Here is a 12,662-nt window from a genome sequence, read left to right on the forward strand (position 1 = left end):
GTGGTTTGCACTAGAATAATGTTCTTGTCACTTGACTTAATATCCCCACTCGAGAAAAATGAGTCTTCCAGAAATGTATTAGTTACGTTGTAATTTTTATTTTCAGGGAACAAAACAGAGGCTGTGGGAGCCTGGATCAGAAACTGTTCCAGTCTCCTCACTGGTGTAAATTGAACCAGAATTTCCCATACTGAGATCTCTGGTCATCTGTTATTTTATGGCCCCAGTGAACCCCACCTCCTGATCTTAATGTCCTGTATGATCCCTTCCACACTAACTTTGGGTTTGTCCCTTTTGCTAATGTCCCATTTAGCTGGTATGAAGCAAGTAGTATTTCATAGGCACTTTCCCAATGGGGCTTGTCCCTCTGGTCTGCTCTTTCTAGGGACCCAGCACCATTATGACAAATCCCAACTTAGCCACATGGAGAGACATGCAGAAAGAGAAAGATGTCTGCCAGCCCTAATCTGTTTCAGCCACCCCAGTAGAGGCACCCATCCAATGCATAATTGAAGAGGCCATCTCGGATGATCTAGTCCCAGTGTGTGACAGAGGAGAGCCACCCTGATGAGTCCAGTCCAAACTGCAGAATCATGAGCAAAAAAGTGATTGCTGATTTTTTTTTTAAGATTTTATTTATTTATTTGACAGAGCGAGATCACAAGTAGGCAGAGAGGCAGACAAAGAGAGAGGAGGAAGCAGGTTCCCGGCCGAGCAGAGAGCCCGATGCGGGGCTCGATCCCAGGACTCCGGGATCATGACCTGAGCCGAAGGCAGAGGCTTTAGCCAACTGAGCCACCCAGGCGCCCCCCCCCCTTTTTTTTTAAAAGAGCGATTGCTGATTTTTAAAGCCACTAAGTTTTCGGTGGTTTGGAACAAAACCATGGATAACTGAATCAGAGTCTCAATATCTGAAATGACACAGCCCGATTGGCTTGACCATTTGTGAGCCATTCCCTTAAATTAGTAAAGATAGGAGAGGGAATAGTTACGTGAATTTTTTAGCCCACCAATAATTGAATTTGTGCATTGAAGTGGCCTGTACTGCAATATAGAATCAGAATTATGGAGTTGGATAGTCCTCCCAAGGTATACATTTGTATTTTCAAACTCTTCACTTTGAAAATTAAAAAAAAAAAAACAAAACAAAAACGAAGATGGAGTCCACAAAATTTGAACTAGGAATAGAATTCAAGCCTCATGATTCTCCCAGTATCTGTATTTTGTGGGCTCCAGTGATTTCTAACACTTTGAAGGACACAGACCACTGTTAACAACACTAGAGCATTGTTAATGCTAAATTAAAGTGAATTAATTTATTTGCTTTACTGTACTTTTTCTGCTAATGTTCATCTAAAGCTATCAGATCCGTGGCTATATCCATATCAGAGGACTGTTCATGCTGATAATCAAGTCTTTGAGAGGAAAGGTGAGGTAAAGGACTGAGAAACTATCAAAGTAGGAAAATCGCTTCCAGCTACTTTCTCACCTCATAAAGAAGCAGCTGTGTCTGTAGTCACTCCATAAGGTGGGGCATTGCAGCCACAATGACCTCTGGTTTGAGAACTCTGCTTCAAGTCTTGATGGACATTTAAGGAGCTGCAGTCCCATGCTTTCAGGTCACTTGAATTTAATTGTTTTCTTCCTTCCTTCCTTCTCTCCCTCCTTCCTTCCTTCCTCCCTCCCTCTATCCCATTCCTCCTTCCTTCCTTTCTTTCTCCCTTCTTTCATTGCTTTCCTGCTTTCTTCCCTCTCACTTCTCTCTCTCTTTCCCTTCCTACCTTCTTCTCTGCCTTCTTTTTTATAAAAAACACTCACTTGATGATACGGATGAGTTTTAGGCTCCTAGTGAAGAGCTACCTTAAGTTCTTGGAGGACAACAATCATTTGTGCGTTTCTAAATCCCAGGTGTGCCAGTCTGATAAGCCTCTAGCCATGGAGTCAAGGAATAACAAAATGTGAGGTTAGATAAGGTACCAAATGTTATTTCAGACTGTAGGTTTTCAAGATATATCTTGAGGTTTAAAAAAAATGGTTTATGACATATTTTATAGAGTTTTCAATAAACTTAAGAGAGTTGACCAGTAATATCCTAACTAGTCAAGACTTCACTATTCAGGTTCCTGTGGTTGCAAATGCATAGTAGATCAAAAGTTGCAGTGGCATAGAACCATTAGCTTTTGAATACACCACGAGCAAAATTAGTCTGTACTTAGACTTTCATTCCTGATGCTAGCTAGCATCTACCCTCCACTGTTGAACCAACATCTTGCTGGGAAGTCTTTCACTGATTTTTTTGTATGCCATAATATCTTAATAATACAACATAATACAAGGAAAATAAATTATAAAATATTAATAATGGCAGTGTAGTTTCTAGAAATGAGAATAATTGAATAGCAAAGAATAAGGGAATCTTGGAAAATTGATGAAAGCTTTACAAATTGTTGTAAATAAAATCATGCTTCAGATTTAAAATGTGAAATAAGGCATATTACGTTGTCATACAAATTGTTGGAAAAACTGAAACAAAATGTAAAAAACAAATGAAAATTTGATGTATTCTTTGGATTAGTAATTAGTAATATAAGTAATATTTTTTTATTATAAGCTAATTTGTTAAATAATATAAATATTTTCATTTTACTCTTCAATATAATAATCCCCATTTACTATGAAATGTTGGTCACTTATCTAAAAAGGTATTTTCCATGTTCTAATTATGCTCAGATAATAAGGCCCTCTTGTACTTATTAACTGTATTGAATACATGATTCAAATTCTGGTACAAATGACAGAAAGAGATGACCACTTAGTGAATGTCTTTTATATTCCATGATCTGCTCTGAGTACACATTACACTCATTTTCGTGATATTAACCCTTGTTACAACCTTCTGGAGTAAGTACCTACCAGTAATCCCATTTTATAAATGAGAAAAACTAAGGTTAAGGATTTAAGTAGCTTGTATAAATTCAGATAGGTATTTGATAAAAGAAAAGGAATTGTGATCACAAGTTGTTTATTGATGGGATTCAAGGGGTCACTAAATAACATACCACCTTACTGTTTAAGTTCCAAGCCAATTGAGACATTAAAAATAAATAAATATAAATAAAACAGGACAAAGCAAATGGGAGCCCAAGATATTGCTTTTATTAATGATAAATCTGATATTGGAAGTGTGGTTCACATGGAAAGACTAGTGGGCCTCCTGTTATGGCTTCTAGAAGGACATAGCCCACAGGATGGCCTTGCATGTTGTTTCCTCAAGTCTTCCCACCCTGGAAGTGGAAAAGAACTATGAATTGGAACAATTGGGGTCTAGGTAATTCATCAACAAGAGATATTTGATTGGCTATTCAGGAAGAAGAATCTTCTTTAGCATAAATTCCTCCTTTAATAACACTTGGCCATACACACATCTTTTGTGCTGCTGTTAGAAATAAAATATTTGTCTGAATGAGACATCAGTATCACTTATTGGGAGTCTATCTTAGGCTCTAAGTGTTTTCTTATTCTAAACATTGTGAAAGAAAAAGCTTGAAACGTGAACCAGTTATCAGCAGATCCTGCTGAGGAGTTCTGAGTTTATATGGTGAGATCAACAAGGAACCCTGAAAAGCCTAAAAAAGAAGATGAAAAGTCTAAGGAAAAGAACAGAACTGCTTACAGTCTGTTTGCACAGGCAGAAGTAACCTGGTGGAGATGAAGAGGAAGAAAACCATTTTCCCACGCAACAGCTTTTTATTAAGCCTGTGGTAATTAAAATAGGAAATTAAAGTGTTGCTAAAACTTAGTATGGATAAAGGAGCGGAAATCCAGCATTAGAAAAACAAAAATCAACAAAAACCCAGGTAAGTGCAGGTAACAGTGTTTGCTCTTGGGAGAAGAGATTGTTTTCTGCAGACTCTATCTCTGTTGCCTGCCCCCCATTACGGAGGCTGAAAAAATCATATCTCCAAATTACTCCATCTTTCTTCCAGGAGAAGTCACATCTGACCTTTCCTGGCTAATATCATGCAAGGAAGGGTCTCCTGGGGGTCCTGGAAGGATTATTTTTTTCCCCACATGCAGGAGATACTCAAGGAGAGACCCTCTGCCAAGCACCACTCCTGTGAGGTAGCCATCTTGTGAGACACGAGATGCAGGACAAGAGCATGGCAGAGACACCAAATGGGCTCTGAAATCTTGGAGACACTGAACCACTGCCAACGACCACAGATGTCCAGAAGTCTTGTTATGTGAGACATTGCTAGACGGGCTTTCTGTTATTTGAAGCTGAAAGCATTCCTAACTAGTCCTAAAAATGAAGGCCACACTTTAGGACAGAAATGTATCTTCTCATCTGAATTCCATCGTGATTTTTCTCTAACAGTTTAGTTTCAGAAGGTAAATAATCCTAATGATTCATTTCCTACAGATAAAAATGTTATGTAATGTGGCAAAAAAGATAAAAGTCTGGGATGGAGATGACCAAAGAAAGTCAAAGTGCATTCTAGGTCAGACCTGGCTCAGACCCTGACTCGACCACCTCAAACTGTATGATTTCATCTGAAAAATAGGGATAATGAGTCATTTACCTCATGGGGTTGTTGTGAGAATTATGTGTGATATTTATAAATTGCTTATTCCAGTGCCTGGAAGATGAAGATGATTATAGCCTGTTATTACATACTCCTGAATTTGCAAAATAAATATTCTTTATAGTCAGTCACCTCCTTAATATCGGCTTGTACTTTTCCAGTTTTTTTGGAAAGCTTTATTCTGTCTTTACTTCTCAAATATACGCATTCTTCCTTTTTGACAAAATTCCCATTGGTGCCAAGTTTCTCCTGGGTAGTCAGTTGTTCCAATCCTTTAGATATTATGCACAAGACAACCACTGCATTCTTCTTACCAACCTCTCCCTGACTCATCTGAGTAGGATGGGAACAAAATTAGTGTCTTGTAAGGGAGTTTGGAGAACAGGGTGCAAGATGGCGATGTAAAAGGAACTGGAGACAATACCCAGTCCTACACACATAAAAGCCATACCCAAGAAATGTCAACTAGCTGGGGTAGGGGAATGAAGCAGAAGTTAGGGTTGCTCTGATCCTCTCACTTGTGTACACAGAAAGCCAAAAGAAAAGAAAACAACAATACAGTGAGAAAGAAGACTCACAAACATACAACACAAAACAAAATAAAAAGCGAGTAGGATTTAAGACATTGAAACTAACGGCTTTGGGTAATAGTAAAAATCTGGTTACAAATTTACTAAATATTTCTGAGAATGATAGTTTAAATGGATAAGAGAAGGGTACCCAGAAAGGGGGATAGGGGTGGAAAACAAGTCTTAGTTAAGCTACCAACTTTGTCCCTTGTGTAGCAGATAACCAGGTTTTTATTTAAACAAAGACACACTTTGACATAAGGAACCTCCAAAATATGGTTACGTTCAAGTGGGGGCGAAATGAAAGAATTAGTCATTAGCAAAGTTTCTCCTTTTCCCTTCAGAAATGGAAACATCGGAAATTAAACAGCCCCTTTTAAAGGGCAAATCTAGTTTGGGAAGATTTTTATTACAGGGTTGAGAGCTTCTTCCATGAACTGATTTAGAGAGGCATTCTAAATGGACTAATCAAAGTGAGTGGCCCAGAGGTTTAGATCATGCTTTGAAAATACATAAGTGAATTTAAAATTGTCAATTTGTGCCGTGGTATATATTTCTTTTAAATCTTGCTGAAATAATGCACTCTCCACTTGAACCTCACATAAATGTCCAAACTCAGCATTTCTGAGAGTGGACTTATTTCTGGTTGCCCAGTCCTGTTCCCTGTCTCAGAGTATGGCATCACCATCCACAAAGCTCCAATCCTAGGGGTTATTTCTAATCATTTTTTTTTTTCCTTTTGCCATCCATAGCCAACCATCTATTGCTTCATGTCCATCTACTGCTTCTTGTCCATTATTTTCTCTCTAATCTGCTGTCCCTCCATCATCATTGCTGGGTACTTATTCAACCATCATGATTTCCCAGGAGCATTATCTCAAGGCGGATCCCCTCTGCATCTTCATTGCCTCACCTCCAGGCAGCCAGAGCCAGACCTTCAAAATGGAAATACAAATATGGTGCTTCTTGGCTTACAGCATACCGAGGAATGTCTGTAACAATAAACTCTAACTTCCATATGAATGTTGGCAAGATTTTCCATAGATCTGACTCAAGATCATCTCTTCAGGCATGTTTGCTACAAACTTGCTATGTAATTATTTAAAAAATGACAAATCTATATATAAGTGGTCAATGGCCATGGCTCAGTTTTGATTTCTCTCTAACATGCAAGAAACAGAAAGAGATAGCTATCTATTTATGTATCTATACATTGGCTTCTCCCTTCAACCCAACCTTTTATTTTCTTGTCTGGATCTCCGCTGGAATTTCTACTAGTGTCAATCAAAAACGTCAATCTAGTGAACCCAACAGGATGAGTCAGCAAGGTAACGCAAGGGCTAGGAATTTAACTTCTTACAGCAATTACTATTCATTGACAGTTTAAAGGAATGCAAAATCTGGAAATTTTATGCCAGAATACATTATGACAGGATTTGGAAATGAGAAGGAGACGGTGATTAAGTGAGGTGGTCACAATTATTCCAATTTTCAATATTCTAGGCCTCGCTTTGCATACAAAATATGTATTATATTCAACCTCATTCTTAGTAAGGTTTTTTTCCTACACCATCGAAAATTAAAATGAAGAAGTGACCGGTTGTGAATGCTCTGGTTTCAAGAGAAGACCCCGGAACACCCTGAACATGAATGGATGCCATGGTCAACTACTCAGAAAGCAGCTGATTGGGGCACTTGAGTCCCACTAAATAATTCAGAATCCCTAATGGAAACCAGACCTAGTGCTTCCCCAGTGGAAGCACAGCCCTTCTTGGTTACCCGATATCCAGTGAGCTACTCAAGAGCTTTGGAAAACAACAATACAGTAAAAGGTAAAAAATATTTTAATGGCATTCATACTCTCTTGGGTGCTTTCTTGGCTCAAAGTTCCCAACTTCCTGACAGCTGCTGCCATTGTGAAGAGACAGGGAGAGTAAGAGAAAGAAATCAATATTTAAATCTGAAACAGCCAGAAAGTTCCATGAAGCTTGCCAGCATTAACTGGTTTGTGTATGTGTTTGGCCTTTCAAAAGCCCCCAGTCTTAAGAGGAGAGAAGGTATTCTAAGTAAACAACTCATTAAGAATCACACAGCAACGCATTTAATTTAAGGAAGAATATTCATGTGAGACTTTGTCTAGAAACTTCAATAATAGCATCAACTGTTGCATAAAGTAATCTCTCTCTCTCTCTCTCTCTCTCTCTCTCAAAACAGGAAGAGAATATTGATTTCCTAGTCTTGGCCACCAGCCCTACCCCTTCTCACTTATAAGCATTGAGATGAATGAGTTGGTGTCTCTAAAAGCACTAAGCAATCTTCAAGAGAGTACCACTTTATAAATAAAAAAAGCTTTATTATTATTGGGTAGAAATGTTAGAGAGAAAGTTGGAGCTCTTATCAAAGGCTGTTGGTGCCCCGACATTCGCTGTCAGCTCTGAAAAGTGGCTGTGAAATTCATTGTATCCAATCCCGGTTGGCTTTGGGCCCAGCATACAGTGGGATTTCTGGCCAATGGCCCCGTACAGTGGGACGGCTGGCGCCCGGCCCGGGGATTAGAGAGCTTTCATTTCTTTGTCTCATTGATATTAGTCACAGAATCTCCCTTTTCATGCACAACCCAAGCCCATGTGCGGGTGCAGGGGGAGAAGGCAAAAGCAAAAACGACTACGGACTTGGAGCTCTGGTACCTTTCGGAGTAAGAAGAAAATTTCCATTTCCAACTCAGCCATCCAACATCTGTATCTATTCCGTTATGCACAGTTAACAGGAAATGGATAGTCTGGTATGTTCTTGAAAGGAAAATTGCTTTATAGACATAAGATACTGTGGGTTAACCTTGGACAAACAAGGAACTCAGTAACTTAAGGCTTCTTTTGCTTTCTCCCTCTCGAATAAACTAATGACTTCTAAATTGCATCTCCAGGAGTAGCGATTTTGGCAAACAGAATTTGCGGGCACATTTGCTTCCATTTCTAGACATGTGTGTTCGCGAGTACCTACGTGTATAGCTTTGCTCCCGATCCTTCTTTGCATGTGTGTGTGTGTGTGTGTAATTGTGTGTTTGTGTGAGGGTAGGTGACGGATGCTTGGCAGAATCCATCTGTACGAATAGGTCCTGGAGCCACATTCTATTTGAATCTCCGAAACTGTTCTGCTGAGTTCCAAGGAGTAAACTTTGGTCTCAAATAATAATCATCTTGTCTTAAATATTCATATGCAATGGAAACTGAAAGTCATTTCCAAAATAAAACTAGGACTATGAATTGCTAAATAGCAACTGATCTTAAAATAAACCGCAGAGCCTCAACATATCATAACAAAATGACTCAGGCTCACATCTCTTTGCCTGATTCCCCTTAAAAAATTTTTCAAAAACCCCTTTCGATACAAGAAAGGAAGTATTAAAGTCTTAAGGAAGGTCTAAATGGAGTGCATGTGCATAAGCTTTCATTCTATTACAGAACTGTCATTAGTGAGAAATTAATCTCAGATATGAAATATGCATACTTTCTGGGACCAGCTGAGTGGCAGAGGGTGTCAGTGAAGAACCGGGAGAGAGGACATATCAATGCCTTTTGAAAAGCTGTCACTCTCCTCTTTCCTCATTACTCAACTAAGCTGTGTTTCCCCAGCTACAAAGTAGTAATAATGATATCCATCCTTATAAGCTTCCTGATGTGTATCCAGTGAGAAAATATATGTGGAAGACTCCCTGAAACTTACATTATTTAAGGAGGGGGGGGTGGAGTTGCATATCCCTTGGGGATGGCCCTGCTTAAGAGGAGAAATTAAAAGAAAGATGGATTTTGTTCCTATGAATACACGTTAGGACTTCCAAACTCCTAAAATTATAGTAAAATGTCTAATCTAATCCTACACCCAGAATGGTAGGAAGCTTGAAGATTCCTGGTCCTACTATATTTTAGTGATAAGAATATCAACATCCAGGGGCGCCTGGGTGGCTCAGTCGTTAAGCGTCTGCCTTTGGCTCAGGTCATGGTCCCAGGGTCCTGGGATCAAGCCCGGCATCGGGCTCCCTGCTCAGCAGGAAGCCTGCTTCTCCCTCTCCCACTCCCCCTGCTTGTGTTCCCTCTCTCGCTCTGTCTCTCTCTGTCAAGTAAATAAATAAAATCTTTAAAAAAATAAATAAATACAACCCTTAAAAAAAAAAAGAAAGAAAGAAAATTGAGATCAAGAGCCATCAGCGATTTATCCGAAGCCGGAAACTAACCAGCAGCCGCTGGAGGGAATCTCACTCTTCTAACCCTGTATTCTTTATCTGCATTCCTTACTAAGGACAGCTGCCTGGGTTTTGTTGTTGTTGTTTGATAAATGGATTATGAACTCTGAGAGAGGTGGCCCTGGTGATGGGACAGCTCCTTGGTTGTGTCATTCTGGAAGGCTTCCTGGTACGGGAGGAGCTTGACGGAAGGGTAGGGTGTTGGCGAATGCAGAGCAGGGAGGAATTATCTTGCAGAACAGAGCTAGAGCCCAGGAGGAGTCACGCAGCACCATGTACCCGGAGGGCACTGGGGACAGCTACCTGGCTGCAGTACAAACAATTCACTGGAGATGATAAAAAATTAAGTGTGTTATCAAAGGCCAAATTTTTGATGATGCCCTTCAAATAAATTTTACTGGGCTCTATCAAAGCTTAGGCTCTCCAAGTTCTTAGTAGACTTTCTTTCGTTGAGGCTGCCTCCATGCTTTACACATCAGTCGTCCTAAATGATACGTGAACATGGTCAGTCTGTTTTAGAAGACCCCATGTCTCTGTCCTGTCCGCCACAAAGTCAAGTTCCAGATCTGCCGCACGTGAACCTCACTCCAGCTCAGGTTTGCTCCCAGACCTCGCCCCTTGCTTCAGCCAAAGAGGCTACAAGCCATTCCCATTATTCTTGTTGGACGTCGTGAGCTTTACCCGCAACTGGAATGATTACAGTCTCTGACTCCGTGCGCCTCACTTCTCTAAACCTGTTCTTCAAAACCCACTATACATCCTTCCATTTCTATTAAGTTGTTTTTTACCCCCTAACTTCTGATACGGATCCTTTTTCCTCTGAATGGAGGAAACCACCTTTTATTATAAATTCCTGTACTTTTATCAGTGATGCTGTATGCGTATGTTCTTTGAGGACAGGGTACATGTCCTTACACATGGAACTGTGTTTGTAGTCCCCTTGCTGCCCCCGCATGAGCGGGTCCTGGGGCAGAATCTCAGAGGGTTGCCTGGTTGGGCATTTATACACGGCAGACATCCTTCTGGGTTAACTATCAACTGAATATCTATTAATAACAGCAGTTGGCAATCTACTCTGGGAAATAAGCAAAGAAAAATGGATTTCTTAAAATAAAGAAGTTGGCTCTTGGAAGTCTTAGGATATGGTTTGTTTTGACATGGATCTATTCTAGCCCAGAATTTAGGGTGGTGATTTTAAAGCTTCTTTGTTAATGTGACAGATGGTGATACCGTGTTTATTAATTAGCAAGTAATGTTCTAAACGGTTAAAAGCATAATTTTCTCAGCAAACTTAGAAGGCAGACACTGTCATTACCCTCACCACATAAATGGTAAACCAAGGCATGGAGGGGTAAATTTACTAGTCAAAGTTCGGACCACCAGCAAGTGAAAGGTCCAGGCTTTGAAGCTAGGTAATCTGACTTTAGCCAATGCTGTTAAACAATATCTCTTTATTTTACTTTCTAAGTCAACTTTATTGAGACACATGTAATAATTTTAGTTATGTACAATAAAATGTACCCATGTAAAGCATACAGCCTGATTTTTGACAAACGTGTATTTCTTTTTTTTTTTTTTTAAGGTTTATTTATTTTAGAGTGAGTGAGAGAAGGTGCAGAGGCAGAGGGAGAGGGGCAGACTCCCCGCTGAGCACGGAGCCCCATGTGGGGCTCGATCTCATGACCCTGAGATCATGACCTGAGCCAAAATCAAGAGTCAGACACTCAACTGACTGATCCACCCCGGCACCCTGACAAATGTATATTTCTGTGTAAACACCACTTTAATAGAATATTTGATGATTCTATCAACCTCTCCCCGACCTCAACTTGATGTCACAGGTACAACCTCTGATCTGTTTTTTTGTCAATGTAGATTAGATGAGTTTTTTCTAGAATTTGATAGAATGGAATCATCCAGGATGCACCTAGAAGTGTCTGGCTTGTTTGGCACAGTGCCATGTTTTTGAAGTTAATTGAGGTTGTTGCCTGTATCAACATTTATTCTTTTATTTCTGAATACTATCTCCTTGAATGGATCCACCAGATTTTAGTAACATGATCATCAACTGATGGATTTGCAATTTGGGGCTATTATAAATAAGGATGCGATGGACATTTATGTCCATTGTGCGGGACACACCTATACGTATTTAACTGGAGTTAATATCCAACAGCAAAATGTCTCCATCCAATGGTAGGTGTATGTCTAATTAGGAGAAGCTGCCAAACTTTTTTCCAAAGTGGTTGTACCATTTTATATTCCCACCAACACTTGGGATTGTTGGTCTTTTTAACTTTAGCCCTTTCAGTAGGTATGTGGTTGTATCTCCTTGGGATTTTAGTTTGCATTTCAAACTTGACAAGGAAAATGATGTGAAGCATTTTTTAAAAATATGCTTATTGGGATTTACAGATTTTTCCTGTGAAGTGTCTGTGGAGACCATTTTTTAAATGGGGTTGATGGACTTCTGATTATTCAGTTACATGAAATCTTTAATTTCCTGGATCATGATCTTCGTCAGACATACATGTAGTTGAGAATATTTATTTGCATTCTCGCGATTGTCTTCTTCTTATTTTAATGGTAGCTTCCAAAGAACAACATTTTATTTTTATGAAATTCAATTTATCAATTCTTAATAACTTCATATTTTATCTAAGAAACCTTTGCCTACTCCAGGGTAACAAAGATTTTTTTCCCATTATTTTTCCTAGAGATTTTATAACATTCGTTTTTACATTTAGGTCCACAATCCATTTTGAGTTTATTTTGCTCTACGGTGTGAAAATGTATTTTTTTCCCATGATGACTCAGTTCTTTGGGGACCATTTGGAATGACAATCCTTTCCCCATGAAATATGTTTGAGTCTATTCATAAATTGGTGGTTTTGTTCTCCACTGATGTGAAAGTCTATCTCGATGCCAATATTGCACAACAATCTTGATTATTTTTGCTTTATACTGGGATTTGATATCAAGCAGTATGAGCCCTCCAAATGTGTTCTTTATTTTAAAAATGTTTTGCCTATTTGAGATCCTTTGCACAGCCCTAGAAATTTTGGCTCCAGTTTGCCAATTTCTATTAGGAAATCTGTTGGCATTTGGTTTGGATTACACTGAATCTGTAGATAAATATGGATCGAATTTATATCTTAGCAGTGTTAAAATCTCAGATTGATGAACATAATGACTCTCTCCCACTTATTTCCACCACTCCCATCAGAAATGCTTGGTGTTTTTCAATGTCTAAGCCTTGGACATGTT

The sequence above is a fragment of the Mustela nivalis genome, assembly GCF_964662115.1.
Source record: "Mustela nivalis genome assembly, chromosome: 12".
Taxonomy (NCBI): domain Eukaryota; kingdom Metazoa; phylum Chordata; class Mammalia; order Carnivora; family Mustelidae; genus Mustela; species Mustela nivalis.